This window comes from Lactuca virosa, chromosome 3, assembly GCF_052849685.1.
Source record: "Lactuca virosa cultivar CGN04683 chromosome 3, Lactuca_virosa_CGN04683_v6, whole genome shotgun sequence".
Lineage (NCBI taxonomy): Eukaryota > Viridiplantae > Streptophyta > Magnoliopsida > Asterales > Asteraceae > Lactuca > Lactuca virosa.
In genome coordinates, this window is record NC_136428.1 from 320,116,355 (window position 1) to 320,131,105 (window position 14,751).

The window sequence follows — 14,751 nt, forward strand, 5'->3', positions numbered from 1 at the left end:
TTATTAAATTAAAAACTTTATTTAATTCAATTCAAACATAACTTATTCTATCTATCTTATCATATAGTTAAAATAGTTGTAAAATTAGTTACAACTTAGTGTAAAAATCATTATTTTAATGATAAATTCCAATAATATTTTTTTTAAACGGCAAATCTAATCTACTCCTAAGCTACACCTTAAATCCACCTATGTCCACGACAGGACTTGAACCCTCAACCTCAAGGAGGGAGGTCATATAACATATAATTGTCAATATTTATACTACATTATTGCATACAACTCAAGTGTTTGAAACTCCTATTACAACTCAAGAGTTTTCTATTTTAAATGTAGTTTTGCTTCCAAATTTAATGAAATTAGTTGTGCCTTTTTATTTTCCATTACATTCAAGAGTTTTTTTAAAGTTATGATTATTAATGTTCAATGTTTTTTTTTATTTTCCACTTATTTATACACACTATAACTATATTTGGACTATATAAATAAGTTTTGATCAAAATATGTTTGAAAATATTTATGATTCAAATATGAAAACAGTTGAAAAAAATTAGTTTTGTCGCATCAATGGTTATTTCAACGCGATTTTTTTTTATAACAATGTTTCTACATATCAAATGTATGTTGATTTCTAAATATTCCTTTTAAATGATATATAAGTGCTTAATAAGTTTTGTTTGATGTAAATGTTATACTAAATGTTCTAATGTTTTGTTTGATGAATACTATCACGAATTTATCTAAGTAAGGTCGGCATACACGATTCATTAGGTCCATAAACACCGCGGGCGCATTAGTCAATCCGACGGGCATCACCACGAACTCATAATGACCGTAGTGTGTTCTAAATGCTGTTTTAGGGATATCTTCCTCCTGGACTCGCAGCTGATGGTACCCCGACCTTAGATAAATTTTTTAGAAGTAGCTCGATCCTTGCAGTTGTTCGAAAAGGTGATCGATTCGGGGTAGGGGATATCGGTATTTGATGGTGAGTTTGTTCAACTCCCGATAATCTATGCACATACGGAATGATCCGTCTTTCTTCTTTATGAATAAGACTGGTGCTACCCAAGGTGAGAAGCTTGGTTTGATGAATCCTTTACTTAGTAGTTCGTTCAGCTGACTGGATAATTCCTGCATTTCAGCCTGGGCCAATCGATATGGTGATTTGGCTATGGGGGTGGCTCCAGGAATCAAGTCGATTCTGAATTCGACTTGTCACATGGGTGGTGCTCCTGGAAGGTCTTCTGGGAATACGTCGGGAAAGTTACAGACCTCTGGAATATGCTTCATGTCTTTCACTTCTCTCTTCTCGTAAAAAATGAGAGCTAGGAATGTGTGGTACTTCTTGTGCAGGTATTTTCGAGCCTTGATGCAAGAGACGATTCGAAGGTTTATGTCGGTTTTGTCACCGTAGATGACAAGGGTTTCGTTACTCGATAGGTTAAGGCGAACGACCTTTTCATAACACATGATATCGGCATGGTGAGGACTTAACCAATCCATGCCGATGATAACGTCAAAGCTCCTTATTCTAACCGGCATTAGATCAATTTGAAAGGAGTGATTGTTTAAGGTTAGTGTGCATCCTATGTATATATCTTTAGTGCTTTCCGTTTTACCATTTGCCATTTCTACTGTGAATATTGATGGGCTTTGAGCACTATAAAAATCCTATGGTGCACATACAACCCTAATGATTTGGATCTAAGTTTTCTCAAGTTATACATGCAATTTTCCTTTTATCCAAAGCATGAACCCTAACTAGCATACAATTTTGAGATTTACAACATAAAACAAGTTAGATGAATACCTCTTGTTGTAAGTTGTAGAACTTGGCCTTTCAAGAGCTTAGTACCTCAAATAAGTCACAAACACCAAGAACAATGGAGGATTATGAGAGAGAGGCTAGGAGGCACCAAAAATCGGCTAGGGTTTCTTCTTGGAAGTCTTGGCCGATTTTGGGAGTGCTAGGGGTTACATTTATAGTGTGGAATTCCTAGGGTTTTAACTTGTAAACCCTAATTCATTTACTTAGGCCTTTAAGCAATCCAATAACTCATTGGATAGGCCCTTTGGACTAAATCTTCATGGACTCTCACATAGATTTAGTCCATCCCTAATCAACATGGATCATTAGGCCAAACTATATGTATTACTGATTTACCTAATCAGTTCCCGTTAATTTAATCAGTCTCTTTTGATCACTAAATTAATTCCAAATTAATTTCTGATCAATACCAATGATAAAATATGATTTATCAATTAATATATTATTCTTATAATATATTAATAAATCACAAATAACCTCTTTCTCAAAAATCCATCCTATCAAATTGCTCTGGTGAAGGCAACCCAAAAGGACCATGCTACTATCGGGTCAAGTGCATACCAATTATAGTTATGGGCTTAGACACCTAATCCAACAGTCTCCCACTTGGATAAGTCTAATAACTATAACTGCCAATGCAACTTCAAAATCCGATCAGCATTCGTAGCTCTCAAAATCCGCTTTCCAACTCTGATCTAGTCAATGACTCGTCCTTTAGATAAGTGATCATATAATTCTCTGTTCCTCAATATATCGTGTGGACAAAGACATGTAATGAAGTCATACTCATTTTCCAACAGTTTGTTTCCCGATTTCTGATTTGTTTGACATAGAACTCATTTGAACACATCAATTGAGTCCTGACCGGGACCGACACATAAGTCAAAACAAAATCATCGAGGGGCCCATGATATCGCTTTTAATCGTCTTAGGATAAAAGGAATAGATAAACTTCGACTTATATGCTTGTACTAATTACTTGTTAAGTTATACACAATAACACGTTTTATAACATCAAGTTACTAATACGTTTTCGTAATATCAATGCACAACCAACTCGTAATCAACAACTCATATATCTTGGTTTGAGGACTATACGATATTATCGTCTCACAATCACTCGTGATAAATTCCATGAAGTGATTAATTTGAGCGTGGGTTTAATCCAATACTCAAATCTTATTTCAGGAACACTCATGAACGTCGTAGCAAACTTTTGCTATGTCTAAACACCTTAGACAATCTACAATCCAATTCATGACAGTCTAACTTCATAGCTTACTTCCAAAGTATGATTGACTGTGGATAGTTCGAATAATCATATTAGACTTATCCATCCTATCAAATTGCTCTGGTGAAGGCAACCCAAAAGGACCATGCTACTATCGGGTCAAGTGCATACCAATTATAGTTATGGGCTTAGACACCTAATCCAACAGTCTCCCACTTGGATAAGTCTAATAACTATAACTGCCAATGCAACTTCAAAATCCGATCAGCATTCGTAGCTCTCAAAATCCGCTTTCCAACTCTGATCTAGTCAATGACTCGTCCTTTAGATAAGTGATCATATAATTCTCTGTTCCTCAATATATCGTGTGGACAAAGACATGTAATGAAGTCATACTCATTTTCCAACAGTTTGTTTCCCGATTTCTGATTTGTTTGACATAGAACTCATTTGAACACATCAATTGAGTCCTGACCGGGACCGACACATAAGTCAAAACAAAATCATCGAGGGGCCCATGATATCGCTTTTAATCGTCTTAGGATAAAAGGAATAGATAAACTTCGACTTATATGCTTGTACTAATTACTTGTTAAGTTATACACAATAACACGTTTTATAACATCAAGTTACTAATACGTTTTCGTAATATCAATGCACAACCAACTCGTAATCAACAACTCATATATCTTGGTTTGAGGACTATACGATATTATCGTCTCACAATCACTCGTGATAAATTCCATGAAGTGATTCATTTGAGCGTGGGTTTAATCCAATACTCAAATCTTATTTCAGGAACACTCATGAATGTCGTAGCAAACTTTTGCTATGTCTAAACACCTTAGACAATCTACAATCCAATTCATGACAGTCTAACTTCATAGCTTACTTCCAAAGTATGATTGACTGTGGATAGGTCGAATAATCATATTTGACTTATCCCTCCTATCAAATTGCTTTGGTGAAGGCAACCCAAAAGGACCATGCTACTATCGGGTCAAGTGCATACCAAATATAGTTATGGGCTTAGACATCTAATCCAACAGTCTCCCACTTGGATAAGTCTAATAACTATAACTGCCAATGCAACTTCAAAATCCGATCAGCATTCGTAGCTCTCAAAATCCGCTTTCCAACTCTGATCTAGTCAATGACTCGTCCTTTAGATAAGTGATCATATAATTCTCTGTTCCTCAATATATCGTGTGGACAAAGACATGTAATGAAGTCATACTCATTTTCCAACAGTTTGTTTCCCGATTTCTGATTTGTTTGACATAGAACTCATTTGAACACATCAATTGAGTCCTGACCGGGACCGACACATAAGTCAAAACAAAATCATCGAGGGGCCCATGATATCACTTTTAATCGTCTTAGGATAAAAGGAATAGATAAACTTCGACTTATATGCTTGTACTAATTACTTGTTAAGTTATACACAATAACACGTTTTATAACATCAAGTTACTAATACGTTTTCGTAATATCAATGCACAACCAACTCGTAATCAACAACTCATATATCTTGGTTTGAGGACTATACGATATTATCGTCTCACAATCACTCGTGATAAATTCCATGAAGTGATTCATTTGAGCGTGGGTTTAATCCAATACTCAAATCTTATTTCAGGAACACTCATGAATGTCGTAGCAAACTTTTGCTATGTCTAAACACCTTAGACAATCTACAATCCAATTCATGACAGTCTAACTTCATAGCTTACTTCCAAAGTATGATTGACTGTGGATAGGTCGAATAATCATATTTGACTTATCCATCCTATCAAATTGCTTTGGTGAAGGCAACCCAAAAGGACCATGCTACTATCGGGTCAAGTGCATACCAAATATAGTTATGGGCTTAGACACCTAATCCAACAGTCTCCCACTTGGATAAGTCTAATAACTATAACTGCCAATGCAACTTCAAAATCCGATCAGCATTCGTAGCTCTCAAAATCCGCTTTCCAACTCTGATCTAGTCAATGACTCGTCCTTTAGATAAGTGATCATATAATTCTCTGTTCCTCAATATATCGTGTGGACAAAGACATGTAATGAAGTCATACTCATTTTCCAACAGTTTGTTTCCCGATTTCTGATTTGTTTAACATAGAACTCATTTGAACACATCAATTGAGTCCTGACCGGGACCGACACATAAGTCAAAACAAAATCATCGAGGGGCCCATGATATCGCTTTTAATCGTCTTCGGATAAAAGGAATAGATAAACTTCGACTTATATGCTTGTACTAATTACTTGTTAAGTTATACACAATAACACGTTTTATAACATCAAGTTACTAATACGTTTTCGTAATATCAATGCACAACCAACTCGTAATCAACAACTCATATATCTTGGTTTGAGGACTATACGATATTATCATCTCACAATCACTCGTGATAAATTCCATGAAGTGATTCATTTGAGCGTGGGTTTAATCCAATACTCAAATCTTATTTCAGGAACACTCATGAACGTCGTAGCAAACTTTTGCTATGTCTAAACACCTTAGACAATCTACAATCCAATTCATGACAGTCTAACTTCATAACTTACTTCCAAAGTATGATTGACTGTGGATAGTTCGAATAATCATATTATTCTGGAAGTCAAAACATGCAAAAGTGAAACATAAAATAACTGAATGATAGAAGACAATAAACTTTACTTATAAATAAAACCCTTATTATTTAATCATCAAATGTCTATTACATTTATTTATTACAAGTTTCTAACTGCCTATCTAATCATTAAAACTAATATCGTCCCTTAGGACAATTCTCTTAGCATGCTGCAAATACTTAACCCTACTTAGTCCCTTCGTAAGGGGATCTGCTGGATTATCCTCTGATGATACCCTCTTCACTACGAGGAGTCCCTCTTCTACTCGATGTCTTATGAAGTGATATTTTCTGTAGATGTTCCTGGATCTACCATAATCCCTTGGTTACTTGGTTAAGGTGACTGCACCCTCATTGTCACATAAAATCTCCATAGGCTCCTTTACAGCTGGTACAACTCCAAGGTCTTCGATGAAGTTCTTTAGCCATATTGCCTCCTTCAATGCTTCGCTTGCTTCTATGTACTCTGATCCGTACGTTGAATCAGCTACAGTCTCCTGTTTGGAACTTTTCCATGTTACTGCTCCTCTATTTAGGGTAAATACCCAGCCCGACTAAGAGCGAAAATTATCTCTGCCGGTCTGTAAGCTGGCGTCACTATACCCTGTCACTCTTAATTCATCACTCCCACCGAGGGTAAGGACCCAGTCCTTAGTCCTCCGCAAGTACTTAAGAATGTTCTTTACTGCTATCCAGTGAGTTCTACCAGGATTCCCTTGATATCGACTAACCATGCTCAAAGCAAAAGCCACATTCTTTAAGATAGTCGTGGAACTCAATACTAAGATACTCACCACCTCGATCGGATCGGAGCATCTTTATCTTCCTACCCAATTGATTCTCCACTTCTTGCTTAAACTCTTTGAACTTTTCAAAGGTTTCCAACTTGTGCTTGATTAAGTAGATATATCCATATCTGCTATAATCGTCGGTAAATGTTACATAGAAGCGGTTAGCATCCCTTGTGGTAGATCTGAAGGGTCCACACACATCGGTGTGTATGAGATCCAACAAACCCTCACCTCTTTCACAAGTACCAGTGAAAGGTGACTTGGCCTTCTTTCCAAGCAAACAATATTCACACGTGTCATCCGACTTTAAGTCAAATGACTCCAACACTCCATCGTTTTGGAGTTGGGCTATGCGCTTCTTGTTGACATGTCCAAGATGACAATGCCACAATCATGCCTTGTCCAAACCATTGGACGAATCAATATGCAATACATTATTTCCTAAGTTGTCTACAATCATCATAGTTTCATATATACCATTACAAGGCAATGCTTCAAAATAAAATTTACCATTATAAAAAGCATTAATATAACCAATTTCATTGTTAAATGAAAATCTAAAACCTTGTTTATACAAACCATGAAAAGAAATAATGTTTCTCGCCATCTCTGACGAGTAGCAACAATCGTGCAAATCTAATTGTAACCCATTACTAAGCAATAAAGAATAAACTCCAATCTTGGTGACAGACGACGCTTTCCTATTCCCCATTATCAAGTTCATCTTCCCGTGCTCCACATCCCTACTTCTTCTTAGACCCTGTAATTCAGAACAAATGTGAAAACGACATCTTGTATCAAGGACCCAAGAACTAGTATGTGATGAGTTTATAGATTGAATAGTGTAAATACCTGCAAAGGTGGGATTTATCTTCCCATCCTTAATGTCCTACAAGTATTTAGAGCAGCTTCGTTTCTAATGCCCATTTTCATGACAATAGAAGTACTCTGCTTTCTTTGGATTGGATGAGGGAGTAGCAGAACCACCTTTGCACCTACTTGAAGATGATCCATCATGAGACTTTCCCTTGTGATTCTTTGAAGGAGATTTCCTTTTCTTCCCTTTCCCATGTCCAATTTCCAGGACTGGGGTAGCAGCAGTAGGAGTGGGTACAACAGACTTGCCTTTTAAACTACTTTCAGCAGTTCTCAGAAGGCCTTGAAGCTTGCTTAGAGTGACTTCCTCCATGTTCATATGATACGTCATCCTGAACTGATCATAACAGGGAGGTAAAGAGTGTAGGATAATGTCGATTGCCAACTCTTCATCAAAATTGACGTTCAACTTTAGCAAGCGGTCCACATATCTTTGCATCTTTTGCAAGTGAGTCGTGATGGACTCTCCATCCTTCATTTTTGTTGTTATCATGAAGGCAATGATTTCATACCTTTATTGTCGAGCACTCTGATGGTACCATTCCATCAAGTCTTGGTGCATCTAGAAAGGCCAGAAGTCCTCGTAGGACTTCTAAAGCTCAGAAGTGATAGCGGCTAGCATGATGCACGACACCTTTTTCGCGTCCTTCTCATGAGCGCTATACTCAGCCAGTTGCTCAGGAGTAGCAGTTTCTTCATCAATCTCCTTTAGCTCATTGTTGAGGACGTATTCCTTTTCCTCGTATCGAATGTTCATGCTAATGTTTCGAATCTAGTCGTTGAAATTCGACCCATCGAAAATGACCCTCCCACATAGGTTCATGAGGGAGAAAGAGCCGGAAGAGTTTGAGTTTGAAGCGTTGTTTGAGGTAGGCATCTGAAAAAGAAAGACAAGTTTCATTAGATAGAAATTCCTTAATATAATACCCAAATGAAATATTAAGGCTAGGACCCAAACACAATAATTCCCAACTTAGAAAAGGGATGCCGTAATATAATTGCAAATTATTTGAAGGGAGGTAAATGATGATTTACCAATTTTCACCACCCAAAACCAAAATTTACAAGAATTAAGTTTTATGAAATTCCTAGATCTTTGAGATTCATTGAACCTTTCAATGACATGTTTAATCTCGATTATGCCCTTCAAGTTTGTGACTGGGATACCGAGGATCACAAACAAGGTGTGAATAACCATGCAAATATGTGTGGTACTCTCGATGTCATTCATCATCTAATCAACGTGCCGGTTAGCCACACACGCTCCATTGATCTATGATAATTCTTGAGCCACCCTTCGCTACCGTTGTTAGTCCAAATTAGTGTGTCGGTTAACTACACACGCTCCACTAACGACTTGCCAAGGTGCAAAGTGCAATTTCATGGAATAGCACCATTTTAACATTTTTACTAAAGTAACTAAGGTTGGGAATTTAGAAAAGCATTTACTTACTTTTTATAATTATCATTATACTTTTTAATGAGAATTAATTTCCTATCCTACCCGTTCAGCTAACGACCCTCAACTAGTCAAGGAAGCGGTGGGTGAGAGTGGACACCCATTCAATCGCCATTTTATAGGCAATTTCCTTATACCCCCTGATAGACCAGCTTTATGAATGAGGCCTACTAACGGTAAGACTGACTGTCTTATACATATATATATATATATATATATATATATATATATATATATATATATATATATATATATAAGTATTAAGTTATTAATGTATTATAATAGTATAAGGGTTGAATTTTAAACTTTTAAAACTCCGGCTCCTTTGTTACTTGAGAATACACATTTTTAAAATACGTCAACAAAAATTGTTGGCGAGTTCCACAGGTTTTGACTCCGTGAGTTTTATAAAAAGAAATCTTTATAAAACATGGAATGTTTAACAAAATAAGTTGTGCAAAACATGGTCAACAATGTTACCGATATGCTTCGTGTGAGACCCGATACTTGAAATCCGATACGACTATCCATGTAAAAATACTTATGATAAAAGTGAATATTAACATATTTTTGTGAAACAAAATATTTAGTATTTATGTAAATAAACACTACCAATCGGTTTAACATATTTTTGTGAAATAAAATATTTAGTATTTATGTAAATAAACACTACCAATCGGTTTAACATATTTTTGTGAAATAAAATATTTAGTATTTATATAAATAAACACTAACAATCAGTTTAACAATCTACAAACAATATTTATACTACCTCATCCTAGTGTGTATTAGTATATTTGTATCCAGGACTTTGTTATAATTCCTGATTGTTTGAGTTTGAAGACTTTTGGTTGTAATGCTTAATAATGTAAAGCTACCAAAGTTCTATCGGGACAACGGTCGTATGTGTCTTTATACGATCGGGACAACGGTCGTATGTGTCCCTATATGATTTTAAACAGTTCGTCGACTGCAAGTGACCATATATATGTTTAGACAGTACTCCGACTGTAAGTGAATAACAAAGTTTATACAGCACCCCGGCTGTGAGTGACCAAAATCGATGTAGTCCAAATCATCATATCTTATGAGGTTTTCAACATGATCATATTAGAAATACTTGTTATAATTTACACTTTTGTAACTATTAAAGTATGTGTGAACTAAACAATATCATAATTGGTGTACTTCTTATTTACCACAACACTTTGTATATATATATTTGAAAACCAAACAGCAAGATAAATCAAAAGGGCAAATCTGTCCACGTTTTTAGAATAATTATAGAAAAATCATTTTAAGTCGAAATCTGGATCTGTAAACTCTCATAGCAAAACAAATGAGTCTACTTTGTCCATAATTTTTACCCTGAACTTAAGTGGTTCCTATCCAGATTGAAAATGTTCATTTTTACCGACTGGTCCGAAAATGTTCTGAAATGATAGGCAGTTTTGTAAAAATCATTATAAATTGTAGAAAAATCGTATGAATGCGTTCGAGTAGTCTTTGGAAAGGTATAAACCTGAACTATATCCATATTGTACAGTTTTGAAATCCATTGAGTTTAAGGAGGGAAAAACAGTCCGTGAACAGACCATAACGTTTCTGTGAAGAGCTGAAATTTAAGCTTATATATATTTAGTGACATAACTTGCATTTTTAGCTAGCAAAGCCTTTAAATCTTTCAACTATATTTGTTTAGTGTGTATTCTCCCCCAAAACTTGTAAAACATAAAAGAGGGGCCGTAGAAAACTCACTTTTGTCGCGTAGAGTTATTCGGGTTGAGAATGGTTCGTGCGGTTTCCAGTTCCAGTCACGTTTGCGATTTGAGTATTCTTTTGGATGTCTTAACACATAAAGACATATATTTACATGTATGTTAGACTTTTAGCAAGTCTTAAATCATTTAAAATCAGTAGACTTGATGATAAAAAGAAAGAGTAGTAATCAAGAATATACCTAGCTTTAACTTGGATCTAAGTATATTGCCAAAAGGTGGTGGAATAACACAAGCTTTTTGAGAGGTAAAGGGTAAATTTCTCAGGGGTTTTAAGTGTTTGAAAGTAGATACATATGGTATAATTTAAATCTTGAAAATGGGCAGGAAGGTGAAGAACTTTTGGGTGTTGGTTTGATGCTCAAAAACAGCCACTGTTTTGGCTATGTTGCTGTCATGAAAATTTCACAGCAAAAGGGTAAGAAAAGGGTATTTTAGCCACTGTTTTGAGTCCCTAATTTAGTGTATCATAACAACTAACTTCCAGGGGTATTTGGTGGTGAAAATATCTAGCAAAAAGGGAGGTGTAGATGGGTGAAATGGTGGCTGAAACATCAAGGGACAACATCCCCTTTAAGGTTCACGGTTTTGAAGAGTTGGAAGGAAGTTTGTGTGGTTGAAAATGGGATGAACTTTGGAGCTCTTCCCTGGAGTATTTGCTGGAGAATGGAAGAATAATGAAGAGATATCTCCAGATTATGAAGGAGGAGAGAGGATAAGAAGAGAAGAAGATAAGATGGAATCAATTAGGCTAGATTGTGATGGGATGGGTAAATGATGAGATTTGATCTCCTAGCCCACTTGGTCTCCTAGTTGGTTAAAGATAATAGTAATCATATTGATTTGATTTAGCTCCTGCAAGTGGCTGAGTATTCCCTTCAAGTTAGAAATTAGTTACCTTGTTTCCATTTAGTTTTGAGGGGGAGGGAAGTGGGTAAGGAAATTGAGGGGGAATGAAACTAGATTTTGTTTGGGTTAATTTATTTAATGTTCTTTAATATTAGACCATATCTTTAGTAGATATTATGCATGTGCGTGCTCAAGTGGGTTAGGAAGAATACGTAAGCTAAGAAGTAGGATATTTGGTGAATTGCTTTAATTGAATATATATACTCATCCTTGGATAACTTTGACATAATATTCCCTGTACCTTTCACTTATTGATTGTGGTAATGTTCTTATGTCACCATATATATATATATATATATATATATATATATATATATATATATATATATATATATATATATATATATTACGTAGGTTATTTTATAAATGTATAAATATATAGATTATACATGCTTTTGCTCTTTAATACTTCTACCCAAATACGTAATTTAATAAGTCTAGAGTATTTATTTATTTTTCATTTGGTAAAATATTACTTCTTTTCCGTCGTCTTCGTTCATAAACGACTAAGTTTGATACATTTCAAATTCATGTATTTGTCCATTGATAGTATCACATGTCACTTTAATAAAATTTGTCGTTACCAGAAGCCGTGTAATTATAATGTTTTGAACACCCGATTATTAGTCGGTCCTTTTCAATAACCCGGTTCTAGTTCAGATTATAAAATAACATCGTTATTCGACAAATTTCTAGATCATGAAATTTCCTCACGTTATTATCAAACTTGTAACAAATTTTCGCAACATTTTTAGATAATATATTATTCGTTATTTATTATTAATATAGATCGTCCTACAAAAGTCTATATTTTGCCAATTGTTACATTCTCCCCCTGTTAAAAGAATTTCGCCCCGAAATTTAACTTGTAGACGAGATATCACCAAACAATTGGGGGTATTTATTTTTCATTTGATCTTCGCGTTCCCAGGTAAATTCTGGTCCTCGCTGAGAGTTCCAACGAACTTTCACGATAGGAATACGACTTTGTTTTAAACGCTTCACTTCTCGATCCATAATTTCCACAGGTTCTTCAACGAAGTGGAGTTTTGTGTTTAGTTGTATCTCATCGAGAGGTATTACATTGGTGTCGTCGGACATACACTTTTCAGGTTGGATACATGGAATACGTCGTGTACTTTGCTCAGTTCTTGAGGTAGCTTTAGTCGATAAGCTACAGGACCAATTCTGTCAAGAATTTCGAAGGGTCCAATGTATCTTGGGTTAAGCTTTCCTCTTTTGCCAAAACGAATCATACCCTTCCAGGGCGAGACTTTTAGCATCACTCGATCTCCAACTTGGAATTCTAGAGGTTTACGTCTTATATCAGCATAGCTTTTCTGACGGTCACGCGCTGCCTTAAGTCGATCCTTGATTTGAATGATCTTCTCGGTCGTTTCATGGATTATCTCTGGCCCAGTATGCAGCGTGTCATTTGTGTGTGCTCGGGCCAGTTGGGTATCCCCGACCTCTGCCCAACATATAGGCGATCGACATTTGCGTCCGTATAAAGCTTCGAATGGTGCTGCTTTCAGGCTGGTGTGATAACTATTATTATAGGAAAACTCAATCAACGGTAGATGAGTATCCCAAGAATTTTCAAAGTCAATTACACAAGACCGTAGCATATCTTCTAGGGTCTGAATGGTTCGTTCACTTTGACCATCTGTCTGTGGGTGGTAAGTTGTGCTCATATCTAAGCGGGTTACCAGCGATTTGTGAAGTGATTTCCAGAACCTTGATGTGAACCTACTATCCCTATCCGAGATAATAGAGGTTGGCACTCCATGAAGCTTGACAATTTCCCTGAGATATGTTCTCGTCAGCTTTTCCATTTTGTCAGTTTCCTTGATTGGTAGGAAATAGGCAGACTTAGTTAATCTATCAACCACTACCCAAATAGTGTCATAACCACTAGGAGTCTTGGGCAGCTTTGTGATAAAGTCCATTGCAATTTGCTCCCATTTCCACTCGGGAATCTCCGGCTGTTGCAGTAATCCCGAGGGCTTTTGATGCTCTGCCTTGACCTTAGAGCAAGTCAAGCATTTGCCCACGTAAGTGGCAATCTCAGCCTTCATATTAGGCCACCAATACAATTTCTTTAGATCTAGATACATCTTGTCGGAGCCAGGATGTACGGAATATCTTGATCTATGAGCTTCGTCCATGACTAAGCTTCTAATGTTACCAAACTTTGGTGTCCAGATTCTGTTCATGAAGTAACGAGTTCCATCATCCTTAAGCTCGAAATGTTTATCTATTCCCCGTAAACCTTCTTCTCCAACATTCTTCTCTTTCAGAGCATCTATTTGAGCTTCACGAATATGGGTATTAAGGTCTGAATGGATGGTCATAGTTAGCGCTTTCACTCGTCGCGGTTTCTTATGCTCTTTACGACTTAAAGCATCAGCTACAACGTTCGCTTTTCCAGGATGATACCGAATCTCACATTCATAATCGTTCAATAACTCAATCCATCTTCTTTGCCTCATATTTAGTTCTTTTTGATCAAATATGTGTTGGAGACTCTTATGGTCGGTAAAAATGATACATTTCGTTCCATATAAGTAGTGTCTCCAAATCTTCAAGGCAAAGACTACTGCTCCCAATTCTAAGTCGTGAGTTGTGTAGTTATTTTCATGGATCTTGAGTTGTCGTGAGGCATATGCAATAACCTTCTCTCTCTGCATTAAAACACACCCCAATCCTTGAATTAACGCATCACAGTATACGACAAAATCTTCGGTTCCTTCAGGTAAGGATAGGATTGGTGCACTACATAGCATTTGTTTCAACTTTTGGAATGCAGCTTCCTGCTTATCTCCCCAGTCGAACTTCATTTCTTTTTGTGTTAATGTAGTGAGTGGCTTGGATATTTTGGAAAAATTCTCTATGAATCTCCTATAGTAGCCGGCAAGGCCTAAGAATTGTCGCACTTCGGTTGGTGTTCTTGGTGCGTCCCAATTCTTAACTGCTTCGATTTTTGTGGGATCCACATGTATTCCTCTGTTACTTACTACATGCCCTAGGAAATGTACCTCTCTAATCCAAAATTCACATTTGGAGAATTTTGCGTACAACTTTTCCTTTCTTAGCAGTTCCAAGATCAATTTCAGATGTTGGCCGTGTTCCTCTTTAGTTCGTGAATAGATTAGAATGTCGTCGATAAACACTATAACGAACTTATCTAAGTATGGTTTGCATACACGATTCATGATAGCCATGAATACAGCTGGA

General features: G+C 36.3%; 1 long non-coding RNA gene across 1 annotated transcript; it reads right to left on the bottom strand.

The window, feature by feature from the left end:
* Positions 1-6,984: 6,984 nt before the first annotated feature.
* On the bottom strand, positions 6,985-11,260 carry LOC145163051 (uncharacterized). The gene is made up of 4 exons (XR_013739533.1): positions 10,788-11,260; positions 10,586-10,674; positions 7,345-8,245; positions 6,985-7,252 (listed from the first exon to the last, which is right to left on the bottom strand). It is a non-coding gene; the product is annotated as an uncharacterized LOC145163051 (long non-coding RNA).
* Positions 11,261-14,751: the final 3,491 nt, after the last annotated feature.